Raw genomic sequence first — 12,880 nt, 5'->3', positions numbered from 1 at the left:
TTGTATTTTCTCCTCCAGAAGTTCAAGACGTACACAGGATTTTCAAAAAGCCACATTCACTCAAAGTAAAGTTTCTACCTTCATGAAGATAAGTGGCTTCCGGCGGTGCATCGTAAAGACGAAAGATTTAGAAATGATGTTTTCCTTCCCGATACATGTGTAACTTGCTAGGTAACAAGACCTCTAAATGAGTTATTTCCACATTAGTCATTTTTTTTAGCTCTTAGATGACATCATAGGGTTTAAACGTCTGTGACATATTTCTAAACGAGGAAAATATTATAATCAAAGTCATCAACTTAGATTTCAGGTGACGATGCAGACTATTCGGAAGTTTCTTTAAAGGTGAACATGCGAGTACGCAGTTTTCCCATCAGAGTACACATAGCTAACTAACAGAAAGTGCCATCTACAACCACCATGAAGAGCGCAGTGGGGAAGATGAAGATGAAAAAGCAGCTTATATTTCCTGAGCACAAAGTAAACACTAGGTACTTCTTCATTCAGTTAATAGCTCGTCGAAGTCGCATGAATTGTCAATGGTCAAAAAGAGGTAGTCGTAAGACTGCCAAGAATCAATTAGTAGCCAAAGGAAGTGAACAGATAGTAAAATGGGGATTAAATGAAAGTTGGAAGTTCATTCAAATCACCAGTTTTTAAACCTTTGTCCCTGCTAGTGGTGTTCAGTAACTATTTCTAAGACTGGTTGCAGTATCAGCTGTGAGTCACTCTGGCCACCTGTACTTGCTGCCAGCTGCAGGCCCCATGGTCACGCGTCAAGATTGGTTTCTCTTTATGCATTTACGCGTGCACCCATCCACTCAATCACTGCTAAATACACACCAGGTTCTGGGTGAGATGCTGGGGATACAGCAATGACTTCCTTCCTTCATGGATTTTTCCGTTCAGTGTGATCAGAAGGGACCTCTCATTTGCACTCCTCCCTGTCTTGGCTTCTGATGATAACACCTGCTCTCTTACTGGTCCCTGTCTCTCTGACTCCTGTCTGGCGAGCTGTCATGAAGGCTCCTGTAATTAGTCACAGCGGTGGTTCTCTAACTTGACCAGCACACTCACCTCGAGAGTTTCTCACACCGACTGCCTGGGTTCCACGCCCAGAATGCCTGGTCGAGTGTACAGAGGTGGGGCCTGACGGTGGGCAATGGGAACAACGCTCTTGATGTAAGGGGCTCATTTTGAGAACCAGCGATGAACTTTTTCTGTAAATGACCCCATGCATTGGGGGGGGGGGGGCGGAAATGAAAAGATAATGAAAGAAAAAGGCAGGGCAGATGAAGGAAACGGTCCAGGACTTTTTGAAGCCCCTGCATATGTTCTCCGTTGTAACTTCAGTTCTGTTTTTGTAGCACGGACACCAATACTCACATGTAAAAAATGGAGGTGGTTATAAAACTTCATTTAGAAAAACAGGCAATGGTGGATCTGCCCCCCAAGTCAGGGCTCACCGATCATGAATGTACAGGCTCTTGGAGCATCCCATTATCTCTGCCCGGGCCCCCCCGTGACTTCTGGTTTCTTGTTCTTCCTTTGCTCAGTGCAGCCTTTTTCTCTGACCTTCTCCTCTCTCCTCTGGTCCCTGTTCTCCTCTTTCAACACCAAAGCTCAAACCCAGCCTTTTCATGAAATACAAGATCACCTTCAAAAGAGACACTTTCCCCACAGTCATAGGTAAACATACACATCAAACCAGTTGCCATCGCATTTTTTCCAAGTCAGGAAGACCAGTGTGTGTCAGAGGATAGCTGTTGTGCGCCAGAGTTTCCATGGCTGGTTTTTCAAGGCAGAGTGCCAGGCCTTTCTTCCATGGTACTTCAAGGTGAACTCAAACAGCCAACCTTTTGGTCAGCAGCTGAAGGCTTCATCACCCATATCACCCGGGGACTCCCATGCCCACACCACTGTAGGTTATAGATGATCTTAAAAGCAAATACAAAGTCTATGTCCGGGAGGATAGCGCAGGAAACGCCATCTGCTCAGTCCAGGTGGTGCATAAGAACCCATCTAACACGAGTTGACACTTGAGTGGAAATCCTAAATGATGAAGTAAGAGTTGGCCAAGCCATTGGAAGAGATGGGAAGGGCTTGAGGGAGTGAATTCCAAAGCAGACACCAATCACGCGGGCAAAGACGGAGTATGAGGAAGTAGATCACCTTTGAGAAGTGAGTCCGTGTTTAAACAATAGATGCTGCCAGAGGTTTGGCCTCAGTGAGGATGGAGGCAGGGGATGGAGCTGGCAGGGGATGGAGCCTGAAGACGCTAAAGGCGAAGGTGAGCTGGGGAAGAAAGAGGACCCACCCCACCTTTCAGAAATTCACTAATGGCCGGCCTGGGACCACACTAAAGGAGGCAGGAAGAAAGCAGGTTGTGGGCCCGCCAAGAGACTATGGCAGTCATGCTTCCGCCAGGGCCTTAAAATATAGCCTGGAAGACAGGGCAAGGGGAGTTCCAAGAGATGAAGCACTTGGCTACTAGAAGAGTTCTTTGTCCTCTTGTACCCAGGGAACAGCAAGGTACACGACACCTGACACCAACGGGCCCAAAGAAGGGCAGTCGCAGTTCATCCAGACAAGCCTGGAACACAGGCTTGGAGAACTGCTTCCAGAAGGTCGCATCCAGGAAGACCTTATAGGATGACTGGACTCTGGCATGGTCATGAATCCCAATCTACGGATGACAACTCCTGCCTGGAATATGACATATTCGAGTCTCGGGGCTCTCAAGGAATGCGGGGCTCCCTCACTCTGTCCTGCATCATTTCACAGGGAATCTTTCAGCCCCGGACCTTTTCTTCTGAACATCTTTGCAGGGACAAGAGCCCCTCACACCCCCTTTCCAAACCTGTCCTTTCAGTGTAAACTGGGCGAGTTCTGAAACGGAGACCATGAAGCCAGCTGCACGGCCCAGGTGCCGGGTTCTGGAGACACCACACCATCCACTTACTGTTTTCCAAGGAAATGCTGTCTCGCACCATAGAAGCGAGAGCTGACCTCGTCCCCCCAGGAGACGAGGCCAGCGTCCACCCCCCAGCTGAAAGGAATCAGAATCTGAGCAGCCCTTGGGCGCAGCCTGCACAAACAACACATCCATCTTATCTGGGTCAGAACGGATCAACAGACAGGGTGGAAAGCGCACCAAGCAGCATTGGAAATAGGACGGGCTTGATCATGCCGGGAGGAGAAAGCAGGTCTGGGCTCTGAGGACAGCTGGGAGCCTTTAAGAAGTTGGTAGCATTGAGATGCGGGAAAATCACGAGAACACATGTTCACCTTCTTTTGCAGAGAAAACTGGAACCCAGAGGCTGCCTCGCTTACAGAGACGACACACCCTGAACACGCCACCGCTCCCCACACGCGACCTCCACTCCCACCCGCAAGCATGGATCTGGGTTTACACGACACACTTGGTTACGCCTCCAGCTTCGTACACACATTCTCGCTTTTCTGCACCAGGCTGGCGGCCTAAGGCACCGATTCTTAACACGGAATTTGGAGCGAGGGTGGAATTGCGGTTTGCCCACCACTGGGTGTATGTGTCCTTCCACAAGAAACTTCGTTTACCCAAGGAGCAATGTCCCCATCAGCAAGGGAAAGCTAGCCATCCTGATGTAATAGGATTGTTCTGGAAATGAAATTAGATCAATCATGTCTTTTTTTTTTGGAGTGTTGTGGGTGGCGGTGGTGAAATAATGGATTACCTACCTCTGGGCGTTCTCTTTCTGTCTAACGTATTTGTTCTGCTAATGTAAATAAACCATGCCCACGAGGAAGCGGAAAATCAGGAATTACACCAAGATGAGGTAAAACACCCACAGGGGGGGAAAAAAGCTGTAACATTTTCTCACCCCAGTGGATTTCTTGTGCCCCCCGTGTGAGAAGCCCTTGAGACAAATAATAAGAGTGAAGGGCTTAGCAGACGGCTTGGAGCTTAGTAAATGCTCAAGACATGTCAGGTCTTATTAGCGGATCAGCTGGGTAACTGCAAACGTTGGTAAGCCAATAGTAAAACAGGAAACGTTTGACTGAAATTTTAAACCACGAGATCACCAGGACCCCCCCCCCTGCCCCTGCCCGTACAAAGGACTAAGGAGTGACTAAGAACCGAAGCAGCAGTTGCATCTGCAAATGCATCCCCTTCTAACACAGAAGGGACTGGGAACTTGGCAGTCATAAATGCTCCAGAAAAGCCGTGCTTCCTATTAAGTTTCCCAATTCTCCAGGAATCCCGGAACCCCTCGCTGCCCCAGGCTGCCAAGGTGCAACACTGGTGCACAGTCACAGGGAGGGTCCTGGCTCCGAGGCGCGGCCACGGCAAGAAAGTGCAAAAAGCACAGCCCTGTTCTGAGGAGGAATAAAAGGAAAGAAAGTATGTTTTTAAAAGGATGCTATTAAAATTCTTGTGAACTAAAAAGGATATGAAGCTAAATAATTGACTGCATGTATCTACAAACGAGCTGGCTCCCCTAGGTCCTTCCTGAAATTTTTTTAAATTTCCATGTGACTCAGTTTATACACTTAGTGGCTTTTATGCACAAGGCTTAAATTGGGACTAAGCACATATGTAGTCTGCATGGAACCCATCATCAATGTAGGAGCCCATGCATGAAACAGGGACTTCTGGGTTTTCCCTTAAAAGAGCTTCAGATGCCAGAAGACCAATGCAGATCATCTGCTGTGTGCCAGCAGCCACGCTCTGCTCAGCATTGACCCTGAAGGCACAGCTTCCTCTTTCAACCAGTCCTGTCATTATGAAGTCTTTGCTGCTAAGTAAGATCCGAACACTCTGCGCTCTTTATTTTCAAAGGAACCCAGAAGCGTCCTCTGACTGTCAGGCAGTGGCTCATGTGTGTGTCTCGGAACTGGGTTAGAATAAAATGAAAGGGGCAGCTCAAAAGAAGAAGGGGAGACCTTTCAGAGGACCCCCTCACTGCTCATGAAACAGGAAAGCTTTGTAATTATTCTGCTGCATTTCTTTATGTTGTTACAACTGCCCCCCACCCCACCGATAGAACAGATAAATAAATCTCATGTTCATGAAAACAAAACAAAGCACAATCTAACTTTTACAAAAGATCGACCAATGCCACTGGTTTCATAAGCTAAAATTTGGAGCCCACACAGGCTCCTGGTCTCTGAAAAGACTGAGGTGCTGAGAGGGAAAGCAGGCCACCTGAAAGGATGAGACAACTGTAAACCCTCGCACGTCAAGACAAAGACGGAGCAAGAGGTGTCACTGTCCACAGCAGCTCAAGTGCAGCTGCAAACATCCTCCGCCTCCAACTGGGTCAAGGCGACGGATCGTCTGCGTGACGCTAATCATCCCTTCTGTGTCGGAGCTACAAACTTTCTGGTACCTGCACAGGTTAAGGCCATCCTGGTAACAAACATCATCTCCCAGCCCATGTTTCCCAACAGAGAAAGAAGCACATCAATGAGTGATGTGGTTTTTTTAATTAATCATTTTACTGGGGGGGGGGGGGCTCTCCAAATCTTATAACAATCCATCATTGAATAGTATTAAGCACACTTGTACATATGTTGCCATCAACATTTCCAAACAATTTTCTTTCTACTTGAGCCCTTGGTATCAGCTCTTCTTTCCCCCCCCCTCCCTCCCACCCTCATGAATCCTTGGTCCATTATATATTATTGTTGTTATTCCTGTCTTACCATGTGTTGGCTCCCTTCACCCACCTTTCTGTTATTTGCCCCCTTGGTGGGGGAGGGCTATATATCCAACCTGGTGATGGGTTCCTGCTCCCCTTCCCCGCCGACCATCCCCCTACCCTCATGATATAACTACTCCTACTACTGTTTCTGAGGGTTTTATCTGTCCTGAATTCCATGTGTCAAGAGCTCTTATCTGTACCAATGTGTGTACTATGGTTTGGCCATATTTGTAAGGTAAAACTGAGTCATGGTAGTGAGGGTGGAGGTGGGAAAGCGTTCAGGAATTAGAGCAGCAGTCTCATCCTGTGGGTCGAACGACCCTTTCACAGGGGTCGCCCAATTCATAACATGAGCAAAATTAGTGATGAAGTACTAACAAGAATAATTTTATGGTTGGGAGTCACCACAATATGAGGAACTGTATTAAAGGGTCGCCGGGATTAGGAAGGTTGAGAACCGCTAGAGGAATGATGTGGGTTTTGTCAGTGCACCCTGGTTGAGTGGTCCCTTCCTTGTAATCCTTCTGAGGGGGTGATGTCCAATTGTCAACAGATGGGCTTTGGGTTTCCACACCAACCTCCCTCTTTTGCATCGATATACTTGTTTGTTCTGGATCATTTGATACCTGATACCCACTACCATTGACACCTCATGACCACACAGGCTGGTGTGCTTCTTCCATGTGGGTTTATATGCTTTCCTGGTAGATAGATGCTTGGTTAATTCAAGCCTTTAAGACTCCAGATGCTATGTCTTTTGATAGCTTTGCACCATCAGCTTTTTTCACCACATTTGCTTATGCGCCCATTCTGTCTTCAGCGATCATGTCGGGAAGGTGAGTACCAAAGAGTGCCAAGTTATCAGAACAAAGTGTTCTTGTGTTCAGGCAGGCCCGAGTAAAGGCCCAAAGTCTGTCTGCTATCTTAATACTTAACATATAAAGATATGTACACCGGTTCATTATAAATTAATATATTTACATATACACATGCCTACAGCTACACCTCTACAAATAGCTTTTGCCTCCTACTTCCTTCCTCTATTTCCTTCCACCTTCCTCCTGCCCCACTCTCATGCTCGCCCTCATTCGGCTCTCAGTAGTTCCTCTCAGATACATTGCGCTTATCAAACTCCACCAGGAAAAAGCGAGTCTTGAGCCAACTCTTCCCACTAGAATCTATTTACTCTGTCAATATCTTGAAAAGTTTACCATAAATATGCAAGCATTGAGGGAGGATCACTAACTAGGTAGTAATCAACTGCCACCAAGTTAATTCTGACTCATGATGATAGATTGAAGACACATGTTAACTTGAGTCTAGCCTGACTCATAGTGACCCTACAGGACCGGGTAGAACTGTCTTTGTGAGTGCCCTGTCTTTCTTCCATGGGGCAGTTGTTGGTTTTGAACTACCAACCTTATGGATTGCAGCCCAATGCACAACCACTGCACCTCCAGGGCTCCTAATTTGGGTGAAGGGGAAGGCAATATACAAATGGGTGAAGTCAGCTAAACATGACCAAAGCAAAGGAAGACATGAAAAAGCACATGGATACAGGGCAATTATGTTACATCCTGAAATCTGTATGATCCTGCAGCAGCAGTAATCACAAATAATTCATAAACAGACACCATGATATATGCTAAGTAGATCTGGGAATTCCTAGGGCAGTACAACTGTGTCCAAGCATACATAAGGTTGAGGACAGTTCTACAAGACGGCATCCCGTAAGTCCTGACTCCAGCGACCCCCTCTGTACAACAGACTGTGAGGTAACATATTCTCACGTCTCCTCTTCTGTTTGGGCCACTGTCGCAGCCAGGGTGTCAATCCATGTCCTTGCAGGTCTTCTTTTTAACTGAAGCTTGCTAAGGATATTTCTACACACTTATTTGTAAAAAATGCATGTGTAACACGTTAATGCAGCACCCAAGTGGTACAGGTAGGGAAATACCTTAGGGAGAAGCAAACACTTTGTGGGGCTGAGCTCGAAGGCTAAGATTCGTGGCCTTAGAACATGTAGGGGTTACTTGGCATCAAGTTTAACGACGATAATGTCCTATTTCCTAATCTGGTAAGTAGTAGTTGGGGTTTCAAACATTTGTGGGTGGCCATGTGTGAGAGAGGTATGGGTCTCTTTCCATCCGGAGCAAAAGAGAAGAAGAAAAGCAAAGATTCCAGGAAGCAGTTAGCTCAAAGAATTAATGGCCCGCATGAGCCACCGCCTTCTCTAACGAGCGACCGGAACAGGGAGATGCTGTGGGAACTGCCGAATGGAAGCAAACTTCCCCTGAAAGCACCGCAAGATTTCTTGTTTTGTTTTTTAAAGAAAACCAAATAAGTGTTGGAGCCCAAGTCACTAACTTTGTAGTAGACTAGCTGCTGACATTTTATGATGGGTATGAGTCTCCAACACCTACCAAGCACCTAACACCTAGCACCTACCAAGGGTTGGCAATGAGGATGACCACAGCCGGGGGTACTTTTCCAACGATCTCATATGCAAAAAGGGCGGCGTTCCCGTGCTCAGGTGCACTGGCGCAGCAAAGTGACAAGATGTCACCCCAAGGGGTCGATAACAGTGTCTGCCTACAGCTTCCCAAATGTCCTTTGCCTATTTGCCTCTCTCCCATCCCCAGCTTATCCTAGGAGATCTAGGCCCCCAGGAATATGGCATTAATTCAATAAAATAAAACTAAACTACTAGCTTGAACCTTTGAGAGAAAAGATAAAGAGCAGAGTTCAAAAGGACCTTAATCATCCATTTTACATTAAAAATAATCAAGTTTTAGAGTTACAGGCAATAAAGGCAAATGCTATTATATACAAAATCCTGAAACGGTGGGGTTCTACAAGTGGATGCTTGGATAGATCTGAAGGCTGAACAGGTAGGAGAGGGGGCCCAGGACATCACCTGTGAACATATATAAACTTGGCAGAGGCTATCTAGATATGTATATTTACTTTGCTGCAAACAGATCCACGAATGTCATGGAGCATTCAGGGGACAATTGTAAGAAAACTTCTTAACATAAGCAAACACCTTGAGGGACTGAATCTTTGGGCCTGGGGAGATCGGGACCATAGTAAAGGAAAGCTGGGTCAATGAGCATAAATAATTCACAAAGATAATGTTCTACCTCCTAAGTTGGTGAGTAGCAAGTGGGGTTGTAAAAGCTCGTGAGCTGCCATTGCGAATCCCACATATGATCTCTGCCCATTCAGATGAAGAACAGGCTGTTGCCGTTAGGGGCCAACGGGTCTGTTTCGACTCACAGTGACCCGATGTACAACAGGACAAAGGACCTCCTGGTACTGGACCCTTCTCACGCTGTCCTCCTGTTGGAGCCCACCGTTGCAGCCCCTCCGTCAGTTCATCCTCTTATTCACTGCCCCTTTGCTCTAGCAACCACGAGACAGGAACTTGGCTCTCTTGAAAACATGGGCAAAGTACCTGAGGCCAAGTCTTGCCATCCTGGCCCTAAGCAGCATCCTGGATGTACTTCTCTCAGTTGGCCATGTAGCTGTCTCCCAAATTTCCTGCCATAACTGAATGAGTGCCTCCAGTGCTTCATCAGCTTGTTTAAACGTTTCCATTGGTATCCCATCCATTTAGGGAGCCTTATATGTTCAGTCTAGCTGGAACTTCATGCTTCAGTGCCAGTGGTTCTTGATCATATGCTACCTCCTGAAATGGTTGAAGGTCAAGTAGTTCTGTTTTGGTACAGTGACTCTGGATGTTTTTTCCATCTTCCTTTAATGCTTCCTCCATTGTTCAATATATTCTCCAAAGGCTCTTTCAATATATAGGCAACTTGAGGCTTGAGTTTTTCTTGAGTTCTTTCCGTTTAAGATAGGCTGAGCATGGTCTTCCTTTTTGGTTTTCTAACTCTGGGTCTTTCACATCGCACTACAATGCTTTGTCTCCGGCTGCCCTTTCAACGTTTCTATTCTGCTCTTTGACTTCATCAGTGCTTCATTCACGTTAGCTACACTACAATTAAGAGACAGTTTCAGAAGGTCTTCTGACATCCACTTTGGTCTTTTCTTCCGCATCTTTTTTTAATGACCTTTTGCTTTCCTCATGAAGGATGCTCTTGACGGCCTCCCCCAGCTCACTGGGTCTCCCTGTCATTAGTGTTCAATGTGCCAAATCTGCTCTAGAGATGGTCTTGAAATTCAGGTGGGATGGACTCAATTTGGGCTCTTGGACACTTAGTTTCCTTTTTTTTCAACTTCAACCTGAACTTACATATGAGCCTGGTTTTAGCTGCTATTGAGCTTCTCTATTGTCTCTACAGCTGTAGTCACTTTGATTTCAGATAATGAAAGTGTGATAAAAATGGAAAAATACATGGCAAAATTAGCCCAATGGTCTAAGGGACCACATGTAGATCAGTCTGCAGAACACCAAGAACAGAAGAACTAGATACCTGGCTTCTTACTTACCTTTAACAGAAAGTAGAGAGCACACCTTATCAGGAAGTAAATATGAATGACATATAATTTATATGACTTCCTTTTATAATTTATTCTAGGGAATAGGTAGTCGGTATCTAAAACCTAAAACATGCACATATACTTTTAATGAGTTTCCTTGGGCAGGTTAAATTTCAAAGTGACTCACTACTGCCATCTGCTGGATAAAGGCTGAATGTCTTTTAACAGACAAAACTAATCATATTTTTTTAAACTTATTAAATCTAGAGAACTTTATCTATGAAGTGTTGAACAATAAGTATCTTTGAAACAATATGCATTCAAGTACTCTGCAATTTTTTTAGTGTGCATTAAGTGGAAACAAACAATTTGATTTGTTCTGACACCATTTTCAACACTATCTTTGTCACTTACTATATATTAATTATCTCCCATCAACTCAGGAGATAAAGCTATGTTCTAGCTAGGTTGTTTGGAAAATGAGGCAGAACATGAATCATCTCCAGACAGAATTTCTTTGTCGTCGTCTTCTTCGTCTTTTTTAACTTGTCCAAAGAGACAGAGAACCCTAAGTCTGAAAACCACTATCCTGAGTATTTTCCAGCTACCTGTGACTTCATTGTCTCCTTAGAGACTGGGAGAGACATGGTTCAGGCCTCACTTTGTTTTTGCCACATAATATTCCGGGGACATAACCACACATGAGTAAGTCAGGGAGTTGGAAAAACAAACAGAGCAAAGAATGAAGAACCAAAGTATCAATAACGTGATCGATAACAAGCTTATGCTGACACTAAAGTGGGGCACGTGCTAGAAGGGACCACACTGACACTGACTGCTGCAATGCTTTGGGAAGTGTGGAGGATACAAACCCGCATGAAAGCCGAGGGACTGGGATGCAGGCCTGCTCAGAAAGCAGTCAGAATCCGCTGAGGAGACCAGCAAACTGCACCCCGCAGAGAAAGCCACCTGGGGGGTGGCACTGCCCAGTGGCACGGGGGAGGGGCAGAGGGTGTGAACTGGGGATGAAGCGCAGGGCAGCAGGACTGGGCCACAGACCTCTCAGGACAGGCAAGAGAAGGCCTGGGAGACGCAGGAGGGAAGAAAGGATTGTCTTTACTGGGGCAGGGGCCCGGGGCGTTACTTTGTTCACGGGGGGGGGGGGGGGGGGGGGGGGGGGGAGGGGAAGGGTCAAAATATTTTTGTCTCTGAATACACAACTTACTGTCTTTAAAATGTTTTTCAAAATGTGTTTTGGGTGACAGAGTACAGATCCAACTGCCTTTAAATTGTTTTCCGGTCACAAATAGGGATCAGCCTCTTGAACTAGATAAACACACCGGCTGTGGTTTCTCTCTTCATGACCTTGCACCTGTTTGGCTGGCATAAAACATTAAACTTTGTACCTGTGAGGGACTCGAACCCCCTGAGTGGACTCCAACTCACAGCGACCCTCTGGTAGAGTAGAGCAAGACAGACTGTTTACGGGACTAAAAAGCCTGTCCTTTCCCCCAACAGTACTTTCACTAACACCAAGGGCCTTTGAACTGTCTTCACTTCCAAAGCAGAACATTCACGCATTCAGCAAGGACTTAAGGACATTATTGATGGCGGCTGCCTCCCGAGGAGACGCGGTTCATGTCATGGGTTCTCTTTCCCATCGACTGTTCCCGTGAGTGGTGCTTTGTGCCTCGGAGCAGAAAGAAGACGTCACTTAAGTTATGTGCATTTTATCACATAGGTACTGATAGCTCAAACTACTGAATCAGAATGCACTAGCTTACAGAAAATTGCCAGGTAATGGTCGAGCTAAAGACTTGAAAGTAGGTTTCCTGCTAACCACAAGGTTGGCACTTCCAAACTACCCATCGCTCCAAGGGAGAAAGACTTGGTTTTCTAATCCCATAAAGAGTTACAGTCTCAGAAACCCACAGGGTCAAGTTCTACTCTGTCCTCCAGGGTTGCAATGAATCAGTACTGACTCATGGCAGTGAGTTTGGGGTTTTGTGTCTGCTAGTGTTGCTGGGTCAAGAAGCATTAGACTGCTAACTGCAAGGTCAGTGGTTCAAACCCACCAGGCTCTCTGTGGGAGAAAGATGAAGCATTCTACTCCCATAAAGACTTACAGCCTATGAATCTGAAATGACTTGATGGCAGCAGGTTTGGTTTTTAGTTTTACTACCTGGAGTCAAGATCAAGTACTATCTGGGCTAACACGCAAATGTGATTCCATGAGTATAGGTGACAGAATTAAGTAACTGGAGAGTTATTTCATAGACAGGTAAAGGATTGAGTGAAGAAGCTAGAGTGATTATGAGCAGAAAATATGAAGCCAGAGTGAGAATTCTGGCTCACACCCATATTAGCTGTGCAATATTGGCTGAGTTAACCTCTCACTTGTCTTAATTTCTTCACCTGTGAATTAAGAGCCAGGCAGACCCTCCCTCAAAGGGAGGTTACTGATGTTAACTAGACTAGTAGATGAAACTGCTTCAGACAGCACTCGGCTCATTAAAAACTGTTTGGTTTTCTTATTTAAGGAAGCAAGATCCCTTACTGTTCACCCACACTGATCAGAGTATTAAGCGGAGCACTGCACTGGGTCAATCTGCTGCCCAAGAGCTCTTCGAAGTGTTGAAAAGCAAGGAGGTGGCTTTGATGTCAGGTATGCCCGACTGAAGCCATGGTATTTTTAACTGCCTCAAGTGCATGTAACGTTGGGCACTAAGAAGAATTGGTGCATCTGAACA

The 12,880-nt window shown here is 45.9% G+C and overlaps 1 protein-coding gene across 1 annotated transcript in view; it reads right to left on the bottom strand.

The window, feature by feature from the left end:
* ATP8A1 (ATPase phospholipid transporting 8A1) overlaps positions 1 to 12,880 on the bottom strand; it is a 190,663-nt gene that overhangs the window by 113,539 nt on the left and 64,244 nt on the right. The window lies entirely within an intron of this gene.

Source organism: Tenrec ecaudatus, chromosome 3, assembly GCF_050624435.1.
Source record: "Tenrec ecaudatus isolate mTenEca1 chromosome 3, mTenEca1.hap1, whole genome shotgun sequence".
Classification (NCBI taxonomy): Eukaryota; Metazoa; Chordata; class Mammalia; order Afrosoricida; family Tenrecidae; genus Tenrec; species Tenrec ecaudatus.
The sequence above is the reverse complement of the archived record's forward strand: the minus strand, read 5'-3'. Positions and strand labels throughout refer to the sequence as shown.